The sequence below is a fragment of the Neofelis nebulosa genome, chromosome 13, assembly GCF_028018385.1.
Source record: "Neofelis nebulosa isolate mNeoNeb1 chromosome 13, mNeoNeb1.pri, whole genome shotgun sequence".
Lineage (NCBI taxonomy): Eukaryota > Metazoa > Chordata > Mammalia > Carnivora > Felidae > Neofelis > Neofelis nebulosa.
The window spans coordinates 84480556-84502481 of NC_080794.1; the positions used below are offsets into that span (position 1 = coordinate 84480556).

General features: G+C 54.2%; 1 protein-coding gene across 5 annotated transcripts in view; it reads right to left on the reverse strand.

Annotated features, from left to right (window-relative positions):
- The window catches only part of CHST15 (carbohydrate sulfotransferase 15), an 80319-nt gene extending 70482 nt beyond the window's left edge, over positions 1-9837 (reverse strand). The window contains exon 1 of one of the 5 annotated variants that reach the window (XM_058698037.1): positions 9655-9837. The gene's annotated coding sequence lies outside the window, so the exon portion shown is untranslated. Of the gene's footprint in view, positions 1-7895; positions 8239-8468; positions 8573-8954; positions 9132-9654 lie in introns of those variants that run through there. The other 4 variants (XM_058698039.1, XM_058698041.1, XM_058698038.1 and 1 more) reach the window with 4 other exon arrangements.
- Between the last annotated feature and the right edge of the window lie 12089 nt (positions 9838-21926).

Consider the following 21926-nt stretch of genomic DNA (forward strand, 5'->3'; position numbering starts at 1 on the left):
CGGCTGACTTCCACTTCTCCATTTGTTGAGTCACTTGGAGACAGGGTTTCCATCTGGGGCTGCCACGCTCCAACACACACACACACACACACACACACACACACACCACTGGAAGCAGAGGTCCTAGCCCAGCACAACTGCAGCCCCCCACCTCTCACTCTGGAGAAGAGGGCGGAGACCAGCTAAGCGGTAAAACTCCATCTCCACCAAATGTCTGACAAAGCAGGGCTGTTCTCTGGAAAATGAAAAGGCTAACCCGTCCCCAAGAATCTCATGGAGGATGACATCCCACAGAGGCCTTCGGAGTTCAACCATGAACCGGAAATGAGAACGTCCTGCCCCCCGCCTCCTCCAGACCACAGAACGGACCCCAAACGCCCATTCTTCTCCACATCTTCCCGGAGCGACAATAATTCTGAAATCAATGTCTGGTTACGTGGCCCAGAGATGAGCCAGCTGTGGTCCATCCCCTACCTGGGATGTCCAGGAAACTGAGGTCACAGGAGCCACACAATCCCACGGGACCGGGGCCCAAATCTGGCCATCCTCCGAGTGGCTGCTGCTTACCAGAACATGACCCGGAATGCACACTGGGAGGCGCAAGGGCTCAGCCCAGACTCCCCGAGGCAACCCCGCTCCTTGGTAATCCTGGAGATCCCTTACGTGCACAAGCAAATATGGTTGTGTGTGTGTGTACATTTGGAAGACTCTTTATATAAACAGGTTCACAAATCAGAGGAAATAATCCTCTGTAGACCAATAGTCTGATTTGGGGTTTGGAAATTATGGCCGCAATAAATACACGCCAGGATATACTTTATATTTTTAATGCAAATATTTACATTCCAAACAAAGGCGCCTGGAATTTAAAGACAAGCCATTATGCCAGCTATAAGAAACACTAACAGCCCCCACATTTCTTCCCTGAGTAGATGGCTCCTGTTTATATTTCTGAAACACCAACCAAATTTCCATAACATTTCCCCCCAAGGCTCTCAAGACACATACACACACACAAAGCTGTTTAGTGGCCCAAAACCCTAATGCCAGGAAATCCAAGGTTATTGCATGAGGCTCTTGACTCCTTCAAAAATTTAGTGGCAAGCGTTAACTCCTATACCGGGGCACCAAATCGGGGACTCTTTTCTACCTTCTGGGTGCACACCTAGAGGCCCGCGTAAGATCCGTAACGGTCCGGGAGAAATGGGTTTTTCGAAGAATCATTTTCATTAGTTCAATAAACGGCAAGCCTTCCCCGACTCTTTGCGGGCCTAGCTGTAAGCGGGTCCCCTAGAAACCTTCCTCCACCTTGAGAGGCTCCCCGGGCTAGGGAAAGCAGACGGCACTCAGGAAACTGGAAGATGATGCAAGGTGAGATAGGTTCAAGGTGGAGTTCGAAGCAGAACACGGAAGGTCAGAAGAGGAAAGGAACACTTGGACGGGGGACACGATACGAGCTACTGGCAGAGGTTTCCTGAAGGTGGCGATGGGGCCCCACGGGAGCAGGGGGGGAGGCAGACGCGGTTCTCCCGGCCAGGCTCGTGGTCAGCACATACCTCCACTCCTTGCGAACGGCCTCACGGTTTAGAACGCAGCCTCGGGGTCCACGGCTAATCATTTACTCACTGTGGCGATCACTCCCACGCTCTGCAGATACAAGTTGCCGACAAGGCCTTGCTGCCTAACTTCAATGCCCCCCTGCCCTAATGGACACCATCTGTCAGCCCCCACCAAGGGCCAGGCCCCAGGCTCCACACTTACTACTGGATGTCAGCAAGGGACTCGTCTTGCTCGCTCCTGACGTCTCCTCCCACATGCACAGCACTCCGCCTGTGTGTCTACACCCGGTGGTATCTACACTATCCCAGGAGCGTGGAACAAGGATCTGGATGTGAGTGACCCAGTCCTGCCTTTTCTCACCCAGAGCAGGCCTGCCACTCCACCAGCTGCCCGGGGAGGTGGGGGCTGCCCCCGGGGCGGCTGCAACTTCCCCATTCTGCCTGTGACTGGGGCGGTGGGGGGGACAGGGGGCGCCCTCAGTTCGGGACTACGATGCCCCCATGCCCACCAGCTCAGCCACATTCTCCAACGTAGGCTTCAGTCGAGGACAGATGCCACATTTTTATCTCCACTCATCTCTCTCTCTCTCTCTCTCTCTCTCTCTCTCTCTCTCTCGGTTCAGAAGCTGTCCAGGAAGAGGGGCTCAATTTGGGGAGCCCCCTGGAGCCCTAAATGGTGCTACTTCTAATACTCAAAACACAATACAAAGCAGAAATCATTAACCCCCTTTACCAATGACAAAACTGAGGCACAAGAAGGTGAGGCCAGTCGCTCAGGGTTACGGTAAAGGAGCAAAGAAACAAAGGATGGGGCGCCTGGGTGGCTCATTCAGCTGAGCCACTGACTTCAGCTCAGGTCACGATCTCATGGTTCCTGACTTCTAGCCCCGCATGGGGCTTGCTATTGACAGCATAGAGCCTGCTTCGGATCCTCTGTCCCTGCTCCCCTCTCCAAAATAAATAAACATTAGAAAGAAAAAAAAAGAAAAGAAAGAAACACAGGAGGGACTCCCTCCCTGGTCAGCATGGTGCCAGGCTCACCCACCCCCTGAGCTGCCCCGCCAAGGGTCTCTAAGGGACTCAACACCCAAGCTAAAAGAACGTCTGCATGGAGGCACCAAACCTCTGATTCGCTGCAAATGTGAAGGGGCTGAAGTTCACTTCCATCAGCGTGTGTGAGTGAACAGGTGTCACGAGGGGCAGACAGAGCTCCCCGGCCCCTTCCATCGAGGGCATGAGACAGGAATGCACTTCTGCAGACCTCTCAGACTCTGGGATGCAGGTTCCAACCTGAGAGCAAAGATGCCCCAGGCCCTCGGGGCGGGTCCCCACAAGGGCACAGCAGAGCAGGACAGAAGTTCCCCCCGTGACCCGGGGCTGCCCTGGCAGGGACAGAATCACCACCCCTCACGGTCTTCCCCTCCTGCTCCAGACCACCACTGTCTTTTCCACCCCAGGGAGCAGAGGAATCAAAAGGAGGGTATCCCATTGCAAGAGAAAATGTAAAAAGACCAGGTTCCAGCACAATGTAGGAAAAAATAATTATGCCTGGTCTGCATCTAATTATTTGCCCATGTTGGGGTAGTTTCCAGGCACCTGGGTGACTAGGCTGCCTGCTTCAATATTTTCACCACAAACACAATTCTGGAAAGTGTCCAAGTTTCCATTATAATGACACCCTCTACTCCTGATGACCTGCCAACCTCACTTTCTTCCGAGAGCCGAAAGGCCGGGGCCAGGACGAGTTCGAGAAACGTGAAATAGGTGTCGGGGGGGGCCCTGGGCCAGCAACGAGGCCCCTGCAAGCCTGCTCAGGACTCTTGGAAGCTTACAGCGGGGCTCAAGATGTAACATCCGAAAGCAAGCCGTCCCCGCACGTCTCCGGCGAGAGCGGCCTGATCTGCCCTCTGCTTCATTGTGACAAGTGGGGAACACAGCCGAACTGACCCACGGCCTGACCACGGTGTCCGCTGAAAGGGTCACAAAGTGGCCGTTTACCCGGCCCCTGCTCACACACACACACACACACACACACACACACACACACGAAGAAACAGGCCCGAGAGGTAAAGCAGCCAGCCAAAGAAAACCGGAACAGGATCTACAGGATCCAAGGAGTCCTGGGGCTCCTGGCCTTATGAGGTCCCGAAGGCAGAATCTGTTGAAATCGTGCGCCCCCTTCTGAAATACACCCACCTACCACCTTCATGAAAAGCTGTCCCCGCAATTTCCAGGCGTTCAGAGACGTCCTCTGTCCTTGGTTATGAGCTCCAGCACTCAAGAGTACAAGAGTGCTTCCTGTGCGTCAGGCCCTGCTCCGAGCACCTGGCGGGTGTCGACTCACGTATGAGACAGCGGCCCGTCAGGCCGGGGGACGAAGTCACTCCAGACCACTGCGACCTCGGAGCCGCTAACCATGTCCTTCCTGCCAGCGGTGTTACATAACCAACTTGTGCAAGCTTTGCCTTGCCCACTAATTGGGTGCTGCCCTGGCTGTGTGCTTCCTCTGCCTCCCCCCGCCCCAACCCAGCGCACTTGGCCCTGGGCCCACACCTGGGGCGATGCATCAATGCCTCCCATCATCACCGCCGCCGAAACGCCTGAGGTTCCTCACACCCCTTTTGAAACCAGCAGGGACTGAAAACCTGCTTTCCAGGGCCACCTCCCCCTAACGTAGCATTTGCTGATTCACACCCACCTTCCCCTTCTGGGGAAGCCACAGTTTTTACCCTGTACCCTGTCTTCTTTCCCTCCAGACCCCGCTGTCGTTCCCTCATCCTTCCTCCTGGACACCTGGGTGGCTGAAAGCTCGGTCTGTGTGATCTCAAGCAGCCTCCCCGCCCTCTAACAGAGACAAAGGGGGACACCTGTCCGACCTGCCTGGCACAGGGCCAGCTGGGAACCAGTGGGGACCCAGCCGGCGACAGCTGTTGTGACCAAATGTCCGCCTCCCCAGCCCCCATATGTTAAAAAAAAAAACCAAGGGGCGCCTGGGTGGCTCACTCGGTTAAGCGGCCGACTTCGGCTCAGGTCACGATCTCCTGGTCTGTGAGTTCGAGCCCAGCGTCGGGCTCTGTGCTGACGGCTCAGAGCCTGGAGCCTGCTTCCGATTCTGTGTCTCCCTCTCTCTCTGCCCCTTCCCCGTTCATGCTCTGTCTCTCTCTGTCTCAAAAATAAATAAATGTTAAAAAAAAAAATTAAAAACAAAAAAAAAAACTGTATTGGCCCAAATCAACACAAAGCCTTTACTTTTCTTCCTAGCTACCTAGACGGGATAGACTAACTAGATAACTGCCACCTTTAAGCTTGTTTCATGCTGCGAAAACATGGGTCATCTTCTCCGGCTTTATTGTAAAGGACGAGCATCTCGGGAAGGAAATCAGACCTCCGCACTGGAGAACAATAAAGAAATACATTGTGCACGTCAAAACACTCGGTCTCCCGATACCTGCTCGGCTAAGCGAGAACACAATCTCCTGGCTCACGTGACAGGCAAAAAATCACCCACAGAAGTAACTGAATATACTCCCCGGCATCCCAACAGACAGACTGGAAGGGAAGACAGGCGGCATGATTCTGAACAATGACTGAAAACATCACTGCCAAACGACATACTGCTGGAGAGATGCCCGCCAGCTGACTGCTCACTTAAGTGACACTCCCATGCCAGCTACTACTGTTAAGTTTTATTTATTTATTTGCGAGAGACAGAGACGGCACGAGTCGGGGAGGGGCAGAGAGGGAGAGAGAGAATCCCAAGCAGGCTCCACGCTGCCAGCACAGAGCCCGACGCGGGGCTCGCTCCATCCCACCAACTGCAAGATCATGACCCAAGCAGAAACCAGGAGTCCGAGGGGCACCTGGGGGGCTCAGCTGGTTAAGCGTCTGACTCCTGATTTCAGCTCAGGTCGCGATCTCACGGTTCGTGAGCGGGAGCCCTGCACGGGGGAGCTCTGCACTAATGGGGTGGAGCCTGAGATACTCTCTCCCTCTCTCTCTGCCCCTCCCCTGCTCATGCTGGCTCTCTCTCTCTCTCTCTCAAAATAAATAAAACTTAAAAAAAAAAAAAATGAAAGGAACAGAAAAGAAACCAGGAGTCAGACGCTTAACTGGCTGAGCCACCCAACTTTCCCCAGCTACTACTTTTAAAGGTAGTGTCTGCTTTTAGAATTTAAGAACATTCCCGTCTCTGACACATGGTTCCAAATTGTATCTTTGCAATCCTGGACCTAGAGGCACTAGGAAGGGGAAGGGGTCCAAACATACGGACAGGATCTGGGGGTTTCCAAGAGGCTCCAGCCCCGTGTGGTGGGATGTAAGGGCAGGCCCAGGAGCTACAGATCGGGGGCAGGGGCTGACTCCCCACTTTCAGGCTTTCAACTGCTGTGAGCCTCGGTTTCCACATCTGTCAAAGGAGACTCCTCCCCAACAACCCACCCCTTCCAGCACTGTTCTTGCCCTACTGTCCTTCCCAGCTCGAGGTCTGTCCATCTGGTACAGGCATTTCTGTCTGCCCCCCCTTCTGTAAGGGCTGGGGCTGTGCCCATCTTACCACCGTAGCACCCCCCAGATGCTCCACCCTGGGATCTATTTGGTAAATGAAATCATATAAAAAGTCTTAGTAGCGTCACTTCCCACGTGATGGGTCTCCATCAGGTAGCTACTGATTGAGTGTGTGACACACACGTGTGTGACAGAGCCTGGCACATGGCGCTTAGTCCCTGGGCCCTTGGGGAAGGGGGGGGGGTGAGCCACAAGTCCTACCATGTATCACATCTCCCTGATGGTAGGACACCCCTCTCATTATACAGACACAGGGCCAGATGTCAAACTTCAGACCTCCTGGCAATACAACCACCCCAACCTTTTACTCCACTTCTAGAATGAGAACCCACACTTGAATGTCCACGCTTGAGAATTCTCCTGAAAACAAACAAGACCCGCCAAGTCTGTTTCTTTCCAACTGGCCGAGGCTGAGTGAAAGCTGCCCCCTATAGGTGGGGCATGGTTCACCCATTCAGGGCAGCCCCAGAATCCCCCTCCTCTCCTTCTCCCCCCGCACTTGCAAGGGCGATTTTCAGCTGGGTCCTACATGGCCTTGGACAACCACAATCTAATCACAGCCCAGACTAATCTAAAGCTCCTGATAGTGCAGGTTCAAAGGGCCTGAGGTTCCTGTGGCCCAGCTGGTTAACCTGGAGTTTCTTTTACACTCTTCTCCAAACACCAAATAAACACAATCCACTTCCCAACCTCTCCCAACCTTTCCTGCAAACACTGCCTCTTCCAGACGCAGGGATTAATCTTCTCTCTTTCTGGCAGGTAGAAAACCAAATGCCTTGGCTCTCCTGGCCAGGGGCAGCAGCAACAGAGGAGAGAAAGGTACAGAAAGAGAAGCCTGCACAGAAGCCACAGCGACGGTGCTGGGATCCCTGGCCGAGACCGTGGTTCGGGCACCACAAGCTCTAGTCATCAAAGAAAAGCAAGGCATACCTGTACCCCACTGTGGGCAGACCTGCCCCCTCCCCCTGCCCTGGCCATCCTCCCCCCACCCCTGCTCCCCATACCTGGATGAATTCATGCTGCTTGCTTCACCCACAAGCCAGCTCACTGCAGTCATGCATTGATCAGAAAAGACAGACGCTGTTGAATTTCCTTCCCAGGAGCCTAGAGACGGTTCTCCTGGGGACCTTTCTGGCTCAAACCCACGCTGAGAGGGAGACCATGGCAAGCAGCCCCACCTTGCTGGCTCAGCCTCCTCGTCCAGGACGAGGCAAAAAGAACATTTTCCTGCCAATCTTCCAGGAGTATTGTAGAGAAAAACTTATTTGATAAAAACCACCTAATTAAAAGATATTTTTATGCACACGCTATTTTAAGCAAAAGCATGTATGACTCCAATGTGTTTAGGTAGCAATCAAAACATCCCGATTCAACATTCAGTTTGTAAAACCCCTAAGTGCCACGTTCTGTAAGGGAGGATTCCTGATTTTCCAAGGGATGGGGGGGCAGGAAGGCTGGGATGGAGAGCGGGGTGGGAAGGTCCTAGAGGAACTTCGGGCAAATCTCCAAACCTGGGTTTCCTCCGGGGCCCCGCAGGGCGTGCACATGCCCTCAAGGTGCCTTTCTGCTCGGCGGGCTGGCTGCCCTCATGGCAACTGCAGCTGATAAAGAGGGGCTGGGGGGCACTACGGAGGAGCCGAGAAGCGGAGCCCGCCCCCCCCCCCCCCCCCCCCGCTCCGCTTCACTGAACGCCGCGCCAAATCCCTTCACCGGGCGTCCTGGGGCTTCCTGAGAGCACAACTTCATCCCCCAAACTCCGCGCCATCAACTCACCCGGTGTGAACACGCGGGGGACGGGGCACACGGGGGGGCCCCCCGGAGAGCTAGCCTCAGCCCCAGCCTCGCCGCCTGCTTCTCGAGCCTCCCTACGCGAGGCGCAGACGTCCAGCCGCCAGCAGCCGGCAACCGAGCCCCCGCCTCCTGTGTCTCCGCCGGCCTCTCCAGCCGCGAGGGCCACGCCAGGGCGCGGGGCGGGCGGGCGGGCAACGTGGGCACCAGGACCGCGACGGGGCGGCCAGGCAGCCGCGCCCAGGACCCAGGCGGCTCCGAATCCCAAACACACACGCACACACGCGCGCGCACGCCGGCCAATCCATTCGCCCGGAGGAGTCGGAAGGCGCTTTCCCAGCTCTTCATTCATTCCCCAAAGGCGAGGTTCCTTCACCCGGCCGCCTCCATCCCGCCCTCCCAGGGGGCTCCGAGAGGGCCCACTGCGCCACGCGTCCTCTCCACCCGCACCCGCAGCCCAACGCCCCGGCGCTCCGGCACGATCGCCGCCGCCTCCCCGGCTCCCCCACGGCTTCGGCGCCCCGCAGCCCCCGCTCCCCGCCGCCGCGCCGCTCAGACCTGCCGCGCTCGGCTCGCCGCGCCCAGCCGGCCGGGGCCGCCGCCGCCGAGAAGCGCCGGCAACTCCCGAGTCCCGCCGCCTCCCGAGCCACGGCCGGCAGCCGGGAGGGGGCAGGGGGCGGAGGGCCGAGAGGAAGGAGGAGGGGGCGGGGAGCAAAAGTTCAGGCCGCTCCGGGCCCGGCCGCGCCCCCGTCTCCTCCCACGGCCGCCCCCGCGGTGTCCCCGGCCGGACCGGGTCCCACACGCGTGGGTGCCTGGGGACCCCCCTCCCCCGCCGCGTCCTCCCGCCTCCTCGGCCCAAAGCGCCCGTGGCACCGGAGCGGGAGGTCCGGGGGTGGCTGCCAGCCAGGGTCGGGGAGAGAGAGAGAGGCGGCTGCCCACTTACCTGCCCCGGGCTGCGCCTGGAAACTTCCCCGAAGTGCGCGGGGGAGCCGAGCATCTGGCTGGGGGAATTCCCGCCCCCCTCCCCAGACCACCACCACCCACCCGGCGCGCGCTCACACGGTGAAAGCACCGGTCTGTCTGTCGGTCGGTCCGTCCTCCGCCTGCAGCTTCCAGAGCGGGGCGGCGCGGGGGCGCCCCGACTCCGACTCCCGGGGCCGTTCTTCTGGGCAGCCGGCCCGTGCGTGCCCCGCGGCGTGCGCCCCCCGCCGGCCTCCGGCGGTCCGCAGCGCCACCACCCCTTCGCCTCGTCCCCTGTCCCCGAGCTCCGGCTGCATTCTCTCGAGCCAAGGAGGGGGCACGCGAGTCCCGGCGCCGCCGCCGCCGCCGCCGCCGCCGCCGCTGCCGCCGGGCAGCCCTTCCCGCGGGGTCGCCGGCGCGCGGGTGCCCGGAGGCGGCCGGGACCGGCGGCGAGGGGACGCCCCCGCTGATGTCCGCGGGGGGGGGGGTGCGGGGGGGGCTTCGGGAGACTGGGCCGAGGGGCACGGGGCTCAAACCTGCCTCGGCTCGGCGCGCTCGCAAGTTCATTGTCTGCCTGGGCCGCCGCCGCCGCCGCGCCGGCAGCGCCGCGGGGAGTGAGGCTGCGCGCAGCCTCCGCCGGCCCGGACTCCCTACGCCCAGCCCCGCCGCCGCCCGCGCCGCCCGGCCGGAACGCGGAGGGGCGCCGGAAGCCGGAGCTCCGAGCCAGACCTCCGCCCGCCGCTCCTCGCCGCCCCCACCCCCGCGCCTGGCACCCAACTTGTACCTGAGAAGCCGGAGTCCAGCCCCGGAGCCTCTGCGGCTCGGGCTCCGCGGGAGCGCGCCCAGCCCGGCGCCTCGAGCCCCGCATCCAGGGCGCGTCAACCTGACTCCCCGAGCGCAGGGAGGAAAAGTTTGGGAGTGACGTGCAGATGGCGAATGAAACCTCCGAAGAGAACCCTCCCCCCGCCCCATGTCGCGCTGACACAGCTCGAGTCTGGAATGTGAGATCAAGGCGTGTGCGCCGCGCGGTGGGTTTGGTCCCCGCCCCCTCCCCTTCCGAGTAAACACGGTTTGTGTGATGCGGTGATTCCAAATAGAAAGCAAACCGAAACCCCTGAAGTCTGCCCGCGACGCTCTGCCAGAGACATTTTTAACGAACTTGGCGGTCTGCAGCCAGCCCATACATTGATATGCAAGGCCACGGCGCTGGTGGGTTCTGCGCCGTCTGTTGTATTTTTGCAGCCCGCGAAGCCTCTCCCGGGCTCTTTGGCCCAGCCTGTTTGCTTCTACCGGGAGGGAAGGCTCCGCGGGACCGGGAGCCCTGCCGCAGTGGCCGGGAGGCTCCTGCTCCAGGAAACCACCTGGGCCGTCCCAGGCCAAGGAACCGGCCCCGGTGGTCGACTCCCTGACCCTTGACCAAAGATGCCATCAGTTAAAGAAAAGACGCTGGATTTTTGGAAGACTCAACTCAGGGGGCGCTTGGAGCAACCAAGCCCAGCCTCTCAGGAAACAGGTCCAAGGGACAGAAAAAAAACATCTTTGTCTTCAGTCACACAGCCTTTTGCCTGCCCATGTCCCCATGGCCATGGTCCAGCATCCTCTGGCTCAAAGCAGCCAGAAGTGGAGTTCAAAGTCTTTCCTATGCTGCAGAGTGCTGGCCCACCGCTGAGGGGTGCTTCCTGATCCTGCCTTTCCCCCTTTCCTCTTGTTCTGAAAAAGCTGATCTGTATTGCCCGAGGCTTCCTCTCACCCCCCAGAAACTATAGCCTGCCCTGAGGTCGTCAACTTGTGCTCGGCCTCCATGGCAACTAATGCAGAGGTCACAATCAGAGGATTATAACTGCAGATGGGAAGCTGGATGAGAGGGGAATTCTTCAAAACTGTGTCTTGTTTTCCTGCAAATAATGCCTCTTACATAAAATCTACCAAGAAAGCGGCAGCAAAGAGACCAGCCTCGGAATCTCAGACTACATTGCGTTCTCCATATAGACTCCGCTTGGTGATTTTCGCTCATTATTATTATTTTTTTTTTTAAACGAAACCCTTTTTCTGAAAATACAATGAGCTGCTTTTTGCAGGGTTCACAATTCCCAATAGATGATGATGCCATTTTTCAAGGTCTTACACACGTTGTGGCTTCGGGGCTTATTTATTGGCTCCCAAGAAAAGCCTGCCTTTCAGTGAAGTTTATATACTTGAGTAATTGCATGGGGGGGGGGGGCACAGTGCAGGGTGCTGTTAAAGAGGGTTAGTTGTACATGTGTCTGCAAGGGAGGCCCTGGGCCAGGCAGCTGTCAGACCAGAGTGTGCAATGGGTTTAAACAAACACAGGGAAGGTTCTATGGAAACACTGAGGAGGAAATCCGCTCCTGTAAGGCTGTGTGGAACGTTATTCCATGGCCACACATACCTCGGTCTTTCCTCTCCTCCCTCCAAGTAAACACATGACCCCGTTATGGAGATGGCTCTGGGCCCACCCAGATCACTTTCAAATTCAGGTGTCGGAAGTCACAGTTGACACGGAGCAAATTGTTTTTGAGTAAAATCACGGTACCGCTTTGATCTGAATTCCACCAGGGACTTTCCAAAGGTATGTATACACGTGCCCGAGATCAACTAGAGGGCAATTTTTGCCCTCCACACTCAACGTTTCAAAAAGTTACCCGAGAATTGCACTTTGCCTATGATTCTGGAGGGTTGAGAGAACACCCCAAAGCCAGACGTGTGAATGACCGAACGGGTAGACGGATGGATGTGTAACTGAGAGAGAATGGAGCCAACATGACATTGGCAGCTAATGGGTAGAAACATGAAGATAATTTAAAGAAACAAACATCCCCTTCCCCATATGCACACCCTGAGGCTTCCATAACTCTGGAGTTAAAATGCTCGGGTTCAAACCATACCTCTCATACCTACTAGCTGAGTACCTTGGGCGTGTCACTTTCTGTTGGGACAATAGCACCTACTAGTAGTAAATCGAATCAGTGATCCCCTGGGGATATTACACTTCCACACCCTTGTCACAGCCTCGTAGAGCATGGAATATATTTCCCCATTCCAAGATTTTGGACTTGGCCGTATGACTCACTTTAGACAATGAGATTTTAGAGGATGTTAGTGAATGAGGAGATCGATATGTGTTGCAGGGCTGGGCTTCCTCTCTTGTGCTCTGGTGGCTCATAATGAGAAGAAGACATCCCAAGAAGCTGCCGTCTCTTCCAGCAAGGCTCCAGAATAACCACACATGGAGCAGACCCGAACTCAACCGGCAGCCTGGGACGAAGTCACCCCATCGACAGCTGGACACAGAACTGCCTCAGCCAACCTACAGACGCATGGGCAAGGGAGGAAATGCTTATAAGCCGCTCAGTGCTGGAGTTTGTTACGCAGCATTATTGTGGCAGTAGCTGACTGATACATTCCCTTGGCGGGGGCTTGTGTGAAGATTAACGTCAGAATGTTTGAAAAAACACTAAGCACAAATCTTGGCACATTGCAAGAGCTCAGAAATATTAGCTATGATTAGCAGTCAGCATTAGAAAGGAATTTTGTGCAGAACAGTCACGTAACAACTTTTTGGACCAATAAATTGAACCGGTGAACAGGTATTGCTTGAATAGAGATTCTATAGGACGCAGTGCAAGCACATCAGAAAACTGGAAGGCCAGGGACCTCTCATGGCTACCGAGTCACATTCATTCACTCATTCATTCAGCAGACATTCCCTGAACACCTGCTCTGTGCCACACACTGGAGTGAATATTGGAGCCGCCAAGATGACCAAGTCTCCATTCCCTCCTAGGGATGGGGACACACAGAGCCCCTCCATGTGATAAGCACTCTGCTAACCACTTTCCTATTCTGCTAAGCACTTTCCTACGCTACATCCTTGGACCACAACAGCCTTGTGAGCCGGCCATGCTTATCCTCATTTTTCAGGCAAGGAGACAGAGGCTCAGAAACCAAACAACCCAGGAAAAGCACCGAAGCCTCTCCTATACCATTAGTGTGAGCCAATGCCAACGAATTCAAGTTAATGGCAGGCACGCCTGATGGGAAAGTGCAGCGAGAACCAAGTTAAGGGGTGAACACAGCGTGGGCCACTCTCCACGCCACGTACGTGCTAAGTGCTTCGGAAATACCGAGGCTCAGAAGACCCAGGCTCTGCGCCACCAGCTGTCTATGAGACCTGGAGCCCTTCTCTGGCCTTCAGTGTCTCCAGCTGGAGGACTGAAAGCCCCGGCCTGGCATTTTACAGAGCTGTGAACTCCAGACGCATTGCTATTGGGAGTCCCTTTGCAAGGGATTAAGGGATGGGAGTCATGTTTCTGAAAGCACCCGGACCCCATAATCTGAAAGTGGGGACAACAGACCCCTCACAAGGAAAGGAGATAAGGCCGGGCCTTGAGCACTACTTGCTACAGGCCCCAGCTCAACAGCAGAAACTTTGCCACTGGCCATTCCATTAGAGCACGGAGACCGGAGCCAGTGGGGTCTCCCAAGGGCCTCCCACTGCGATGCCAAAGCCACTGAAAGAAAACCAGTTTAAATGCCTGAGGCCATCCTTATCAGCTGACGCCTTCATTTGCAATGAGCACTCGACCAGAGAACCAGAGACGGGATGAAGTTGCGATTCACTTTCACCTTGTCCCCACATCTGAGGTTGTTTCCAAGGGGACAGCATGGGGGTGGAGGGCTGCTGGAAGCTCCCCGTGCGGGGAGGGGCCGCACCTGGGTGTGAGGGGTCCTCGGGGATCCTCGCACAGGCCCTCGCTCTGTGGACCTGGCTTCAGATCCCTGCCACCAGCAACGACCTGCCTCCAGCCCTGTGACTTTGACAAATTTAGACTGCTCGGTAACCTGAAGTGCATTTCAATTTCATAAATTTAGAAATGCTCTGGTTAGACAGATCCCTTCTGCAGTAATGCATCCATTAAGTGCACTTTCCGCCAATTTTGGTATGCTAATCCATCACAAATCGACGTGAGATTTAGGTTCTTGTGAAAATTTCCTACACCCGATCCAAAAACCTCTACCGGATTGAGGGTACTAACAACTCGCGGTTCCTTAAAGCTGCAGACTTCGACTCTGCGTCGAAACTTCTCCACGGAAGGGAGAAGCAGGGCCGGCTTCAAACAAGCATTAGAACCTGTGTTCGCACCTGAGAGCTGCCTACTCCCCCGAGAGAAGCGGCTCCCTTACTCCTAAGATGCTGCCACAGCCTGAAGGCGTTCACAGGCTGCATCTCAGAGTTCCCAGCTGAGAAATCTGAAGCGCTGTAAGCCCAGGGGGGACAGGAACGGGGGCCTATGCGTGTCAGCACTCGGAGCCCCTCGCTCAGCGCCTGGCGTGGCAGGCGCACCCAGTAAATGCCTGGTGAGTGACCCCACTGGAACCCCCTGGCTTGATTAGCGCCTTCCTTGTCCGCCAGACTTAACTTCCTGTGATTTTCACTCTTGCCTAGAATCCGATGCCTTTCCGCCCAATGAAGATTGGAGGTCCTAAAAGCACAGGCAGAAACCTCTGAAGGAAAATCAGTTGAGGACCCCAAGTGATTTGAGCGATGACAGCACCATGGGAACAGCCTCTTTATTCTGCAGTATCTGAGGCCAGGAGTGAATGTAGGGCCCGTAACTGGCGATACAAAGACCGTGCGGGTGATGAAAGAGACATAATGTCATCGCTATCACCGCCCGAGACTCTGTGGCTACCAATTGTCGGAGGGCAGCGCCTACTCACCAGAGGTTTTGAGCTGCATAATCGACATTTTGCCAATGAGGTGAAAGTTTATAGCCGGTAGCATTTCCACTCGCTTCTGTCATAAGAGCTACAATCCACCCAAGAGCAAAAATGAGCTGTTGACTTGGTCAATTTAGAGCGGCCTCCTGCCCTAGATGTGAAATACCTGGGCCTTCTAAATAAATTTCATTTTCCTGGCTGAGCATGTAATGCAGTCAAATGTTACAGAGCGGTGCTGGGGAGGATAATGGGAATAACACCCGCACACAGAGAGGCTCTGAGTCGGCTGTTCGTGATTTGCACTCCCTCCCCGCCCGGCCTCGCTGCTGGGTCCAACCCAGACCCGCTGTGTGCTTTGCAACAGCCATTTCTATGAATGCCCCCATCACGCACCTGCCCCGGTGCCTGATGCAGAAGCCCCAGTGTCATCCTTCGCTCTTGTACCTCCAATCAGCCACCATCCTCCTCCCAAGCCTGGCTCGCCTTAGAAGCCTGGGAGGATTTTAAAATTCAGATCCCTGGGCTTCGAAACCCGAGATTCCGTTTCTATAGGTCGAGCGCGGGGCCCAGGAATCTGAATCTCTGGCATGGTACCTAGGAATCTGTGTATTTTGCGAGCTCCCCCAGTGCCCAGTGGAGTTGAGAACTGCTAGTTTGGACCCATCTCATCTCTCCCTTGGGACCTGTTGCAGTAAGCTCTAGCTACTCTCCCTGCCTCCTCTCCTTGACCTCCACGAACTGTTTTTTTTCCTACATACGCAGCTGGGATCTTTCCAACACACAAATCTGATCAGGCTAGCCCCATAATTAAATATTTGTGACCCCTCCCCTGCACCTGCAAGGTGACTCATGTTTACACTGCAGTCCTGCCTCTTCTCTGGGCCTGTCTTACTCCATGGCTCTCGTACCCTCCTGTGCTCCATTCACACTGCTTCCCAAAGTGACTCACGGACAACAGACATGGTGGCTCTATGACAATGGCATCAGAAAACATCGGTGTCCATTTCTAGGGACTACCTGCTCTCAGATGGAAACTAGACAAAAGGCAGCTCCTTAGAAGTTGCTTTAATGGCATCGAAACCCAGTGGGTCTCTTCCATAAATGCCGTTGGGGGGGGCACCTGGGTGGCCCAGTCTGTTAAGCGTCTGACGTCGGTTCAGGTCATGATCTTACAGTTTGTGAGTTCGAGCCCCGCACCGGGCTCCGTGCGGACAGCTCAGAGCCTGGAGCCTGCTTCGGATTCTGTGTCTCCCTCTCTCTGTGCCCCTCCCCCACTCATGCTCTGTCTCTGTCTCTCAAAAATAAATAAATGTTAACATAAATAAATAAATAAATAAATAAATAAATGCTGTTGGGAAAAACCGGACAGTCACATGCAAAAGAATGAAATTAGACTACTATCTCACACCACACACAAGAACTAACTCAAAAGGGATTACAGACTTGAATGTAAGACCTAAAACCACAAAACTCCCAGAAGAAAACATAGACGGTAAGGGCCCTGACACTGGTCTTGGTGATGACTTTTTGGATCTGACTCCAAAAGCCAAGGCAACAAAAGCAAAAATAAGCAAGCAGCACTACATCAAACCAAAAAGCCCCACACGACGAAAGAAAGCATCAACAAAATGAAAAGGCAACCTACTGGATGGGAGAGATACTCTGCCAAATCATAGATCTGATAAGGGGTTAATATCCAAAATATCAAGAACTCCTACAACTCAAAAGCAAAGAAAAGAAAATGGGCAGAGATCCCAAATAAACATGTTTTCCAAGAAGACATACAAACGGCCAAGAGACACATGAAAAGATGCTCGACATCCCTAATCACTAGGGAAACGCAAATCAAAGCACAGTGAGATGCCACCTCACACCTGCTAGCGTGGCAAGTATCAAAAGGACCAGAAATAACCAGGGTTGGCAAGAACGTGGAGAAAAGGGAGCCCTCGTGCCCTGTTGGTGGGAATGCAAACTGGGGTGGCCACCCTAGAAAACCGTGCGGAGGTTCCTCAAAAAGTTAAAGATAGAAATCGATCCAGCAATTCCGCTTCTGAGTATTTATTTGAAAAACGGTGAAAACGTGAATTTGGAAAGATGTGTGTGCCCCTAGGTTCACTGCAGTGGTATTTGCAATAGGCAAGATGTGGAAGCAAGATAGGTGGCCATCGACGGATGAGCGGGTAAAGAAGATGTACAGGCTTGGTCAGACTCGGGGTAGATATTTCTGACAAGAAGACCTGGCGGATGGTGATGTGTGTTTCCAGCAGAAGCACATGACTTCTGGCTGTCTTTCTTCTTGGGATGTTGCTAGCTAACAATGTTTCTAAATCCAAAACTATAACATCCAAAATCCACTATTCTTTCTTCATTTCTTGGATGGAACACTCCTAGAAAAGAAAAGTTTTCCTTGACTATTATCGGCTTACCTTGTGGTATAGTTAGTAAAGAGAAGGCAAGATAAACGCTTCATTTTTTCATTTACTGTTTTCAGAATTATGGCTCGGGGCCGCCTGGCTGGCTCCGTCGGTAGAGTGGGAGCCTCTTGATCTCGGGGTTGTGAGATCTCAGGGTGTACAGCCTGCCTTAAAAAAATAAGTAAACAAAATAAGAGAATGAAAAATTAAATAAATAAAATTAAATTTAAAAAAAAATCCATGGCTTGGTTCTCCAGCATCCTACGGTGGTGACCGATTAGATTTACTTTTGTCGTTGCTTTAATCCTTGTTGGATCGATGGCCTTATAAGAAAAGGAAAAAAAGAGAGATCTCTTTCTCCAAACATGCACAAAAGGGAGGTCACGTGAGCACACGGCCCGAAGCCAAGAGTGGAGGCATCAGTATGAAATCGACCTGGCTGGCACCTTGGTCTTTGACTTCTCAGCCTCCAGAACTGTGAGAAAACAAGCTTCTGTTGTCTAAGCAAAACAAAACAAAACAAAAACCCGGACCAAAACCCAGCGAGAGGGTGGCTGCGGCTGTGGCGTGGTATGGGGTGCTCCAAGGCTGTGAGCGCCCTGTTCGGGGGCCTTCCCTCCGACCTGGCTGAACCTTGCTCGCTACACTTGGGGCACTTGGTGAACGAATGAGCTGCAGGGTCCCGGGCTTGGGTTCTGCACTCAATGACTTGCCTGGTTTGCTACGAGACCCTGGGTGGGCCCCTTCCCCTCTCTGGGCCTCACGTCCCCGCTCCTGACACGATAAAGATGGAACCGGATTAGCTCTTGGAACTGTGCTCTCGCCAAAACGGGTCATTAGCGTCCTTATTACGCATCACTAGAGGTGACGGGAGGTGTTCATTCTCTGTATCGGTCTTCTATTGCTGTGAAACAAATTACCCCAAATTCAGCGGCTTCGGTCAATACCCATCTGTTACCTCGCAGCGCCGTAGGTCGGAAGTCTGGCGGGCTATCTTCTGCAGGTGTCGCGAGAATGAGGCCAAGGTGTCAGCCACGCTGGGCTCTCATCTGCAGGTCCTGGGGAAGAAACCACCTCCGCGCTCATTCGGGTTGTTGGCAGAATCGATTTCTTTGCGGCCACGGAGGAGCCTGCTTCCTCGATGGCTGTCAGCTGGGGTTCTCTCTCTCCTCTTAGGGGCCACCCGCGTGTCTTCTCATGTGGCCTCCTCTGCCTTCAAAACAGCAACAACAGTCAAGTCCTTCTCCCTCTTGGAGCCCCTCTGCTTTTCTCTTCGTCTTGCCTTCGGGGGCTCCTGTGGTTACATGGACTCCACCAGGGAGAATCCAGGATGTTAGTAACACAGAATAATCTCCCTATCTTAAGGTCGACCGATTAGTGACTTGACCTCTGCAAGGTCCTTTTGGCCACGTAACTGACATATTCACAAGCGTGACACTGGGGGCAAAGGTGATAGGTCGGGGTCATTTTAAAATTCAGCCTGCCAGACGTCCGCGTCAGGAAGTCCCATAGACTAGTTTCTCCTGGGCGTCGTTGCTTCCTCGGAAGACGTTTCCTGGGTGGGTCTGGGGACCCCCCCCACCTGGGCCTCCAGGTCGGCAGCCCTGCCCTCTGGAGGCCCCCAGTCTGAAAGGGTTCGGAAGGGAAGAACCAAGTGCCGTGTCTGTGCCTGGCCTGGTTTCTCATGTAGGTGTCTCATGCACTCAATTGGCAAGGGTCCCAACCCCTGGTTATTCAGACCACTCTTAGCTTTCCGTTTATCTGGACCTCCCTATACGATGATTTACATACCATGTTCTTCTAACACACTCACATAGAAGCAATTTACATCCTGAAACATACACTGACAAAGCTGGGACTTGCTTCGATAAGGAAGTGTGGGAAGAGCCGGGGAAATAAAGAAATGACACTCGCCCCAGGCCAACGACGGTTGATGCTGGAAAGTGGTACGTCAGGCACCCATCTCGATTTCTGGTCTGAGTTTGGAAATGTCCACGGTAAAAAAAAAAAAAAAAAAAGAGTTTTTAAGATGCATTTTTAAGGGGGGATCTCTTTTCCTCACAAATGGAAAAGCCACTATCATTTGCCGTAAAAGTTTCTCAAAAAGTAAACATAATTAAGAGAGAACACAGAAATTAAATTCCAGCCAGGTGCTGATGGGTGTCTTCCCCTTGTCAACAAGGAGGTCAGCAAATGTCAGAGTTTAAGGTCAGGGCTCAGTGAGCTTTCTCACTTGGTTAGGTTTTTAAGAAGACTTCACAATTTCCATTAAATCCTTCCGATAACGTTCTCAGTGAGCGAAAAGCAGTAAGCAACTCAGTAAGTTGTAGTTAACGCAGGCTCCGTGCATCCTTAATAGCCCCTGTGGTCAGAGAAGCTCTGAGTCACCTTCCAACCCTGCAGTGTCCCCGTCTGTGACTGTGGGTGTGCTGTCTGGGGGATGGGGGGATGGAGGGGGGGAGGCGCCAGGGGTGGAGAGGGACAGACAGCCCAGAACAGAGGGGAGAGCCCCCTTAGACAGAAAAGTTTGGGTTCCGAGTCTACCTTTGACGCCTCTCGCCTTACCTGAGCACCTGACCCTCTTCTCTAAATCCCCCCCCACCCCCCACCACCACTCAAGACACAACAGCCCAAACACTGCTCACATCTCCACCCTTGGCTGCATACTGGCCCTGGGAAAGAGCCTGGGGGCCCTCTACCTTCAGTGAGCAACCAGTGAAAGCCTTTCTCTTCCTGCCCCACCCTCTCCCCTCCCAGATAGAAGAAAAGACTGCAGGTGGCCTTGTCACCTTCTAAGTCTTAGGCATTCTCAGCATTGAGGAGGTTGGGCCAGGGAGTACTCAGCCAAGGCATGACTTGGGGATTTAAATCCATGGGCCACATCAGTGGAACCAGAGGAGGCTGGTTTCACAGCTGGGCCCTCGATCCAGAATTGAGTTGTAAGCCATTCTGGTCAGTGGTGGGGTTAGGCCCTCTGACCTCTTGGAACCTCTCAGAGGCCTGGTCTCGAACCTGTTCCAGCCTGTCAAGGAAAGGGGCAGAGTGAGAAAATGGGCCAGCTACCGGGAGGTACAGAGGCCACAGGAGAAAGGGGGGAAAGAGAAGGACTGGTTCCTCCCTAGGAACCTAGAATGCTCTCCCAGGCTCGCTGCTACATAGAGACAGGGTGGGGCTCATTGCCTGTTGAATCAGTGCTCTGTTCAAGGTACCAGCCCCCCAACCCACAAATAGGCCAGATGTCACCTGAGAGTCCCACCCTAGCAGGGTGGCACTCAACGGGCTGGAGCACTCAGTCAGGGGTCCCTTCAGGAGCCTGAGGAGCCACCAGTCACCTCACTCCCGATTCACACATTTATGCACCAATAACACATGCCAACAAGGACCGTGAGCGTTTTCAGATGACAACGTCATGATAATAGTCCTCTGAGCCATTTGTCATCTCTTGTTTACTCCTTTTATTTCCTGGTCCACACCAGGCTGTATCACGGTAGGCGCGATGGATCTGGCCTCTGGTTGGCCTCTCGGGAGGGAGCATTCTGGGAGAGAGGAGCCCAGGACCCAAGAAGCCAAGAGGTAAGAAGGATCTTTCCTGGGCCAAGAGATCTCTGGGTTCTGCAGTAAAGGCAGGCCTGGTCCTTGCCTCTTTCCAGAGCGAGGAAGACACATTGTCGTTGCACCAAGCGGAGGGGACCCTTTTCATCCTGAGTCCTGGCCCTGGCCTGCCTCCCACAGGTGCCCACTGGGGGCTGCACTGGACGTGAAGCCTAGAGTCCCCTCCCCCTCCCCCGGGGCTGGGCCTCCGTGGGTCCTGGGCCGGGAGCTCACCTGGAAGGCAGCCTTCATACAGGGTTTCCCTCCTGCCTCTCAGGGGCTCAGGGCTGAGCGGTGGGTTCTTTCAATGTTGTACCTCAACAGGGGCTGGGTGTGGCTTCTCCCTCCCTCCAGGAACCACCGACTCAACATTTATATTACACAAACTGAGACAATCCTTGGACATTCCTTTTCAGGCTGCGACCAGGACCTACAGCTGTCATCCCCGGCTCGGGTCGTTGTAAAAACAATTATGTCTTCTTTCACTTCAGCCCGAGAGCTGAGCTGGTATTTGAAGAGTCAAGGAATCAAATATTCATAGAAAAGACTGCATAATTCTTATTTGGAATATTAACAATGTGAAGGGACAGACAGAATCAGTCCTTTTCTGTTAAGCCCCAACCAAGGAGCTGTCCCCCCATTTCGGCTAAAAGCCTAACACAGATAAACAAGGTCCCACCAGTCAGGGCCTGCTCCGGGCAAAGCACTATTACAACAGCAGCGTAAAAAAAAAAAAAAAAAATATATATATATATATATATATATACATACATATATATATATGCCTAGAACTTCACAACTTATTTTATTTTATTTAAAATTTTTTTAACGTTTATTGATTATCGAGAGACAGAGAGGCACAGAGTGTGAGCAAGGGAGGGGCAGGGAGAGGGAGACCCAGAACCCGAAGCAGGCTCCAGGCTCCGAGCTGTCAGCACAGAGCCTGACGTGGAGCTCGACCTCACAAACCTCGAGATCATGACCTGAGCCGAAGTCGGTCGCTCAACCAACTGAGCCACCCAGGTGCCCCTAGACCTTCACAATTTAAACTTTCATGTTTGTCCAGTCCTTTGAGCCCCCATTCCTAGCTTGGAAAGATCCATATGGGAAATACTAACATACCATTTTGCGAACGAGCAGTAGTCTTTCAAAGAGGAGAAGTCTTGCCCGAGGACTCCGCTAAGAAGTGTGATGGGAAGGACTGAATCCAAGGCCGATGCTCTCCCCCTAAAACTCTCTTTACTTCGCAGAAAACTTCAACCTCACTCCAGCCCCGAGGAGCAGACAATTCATCGACCCATTTGATGGA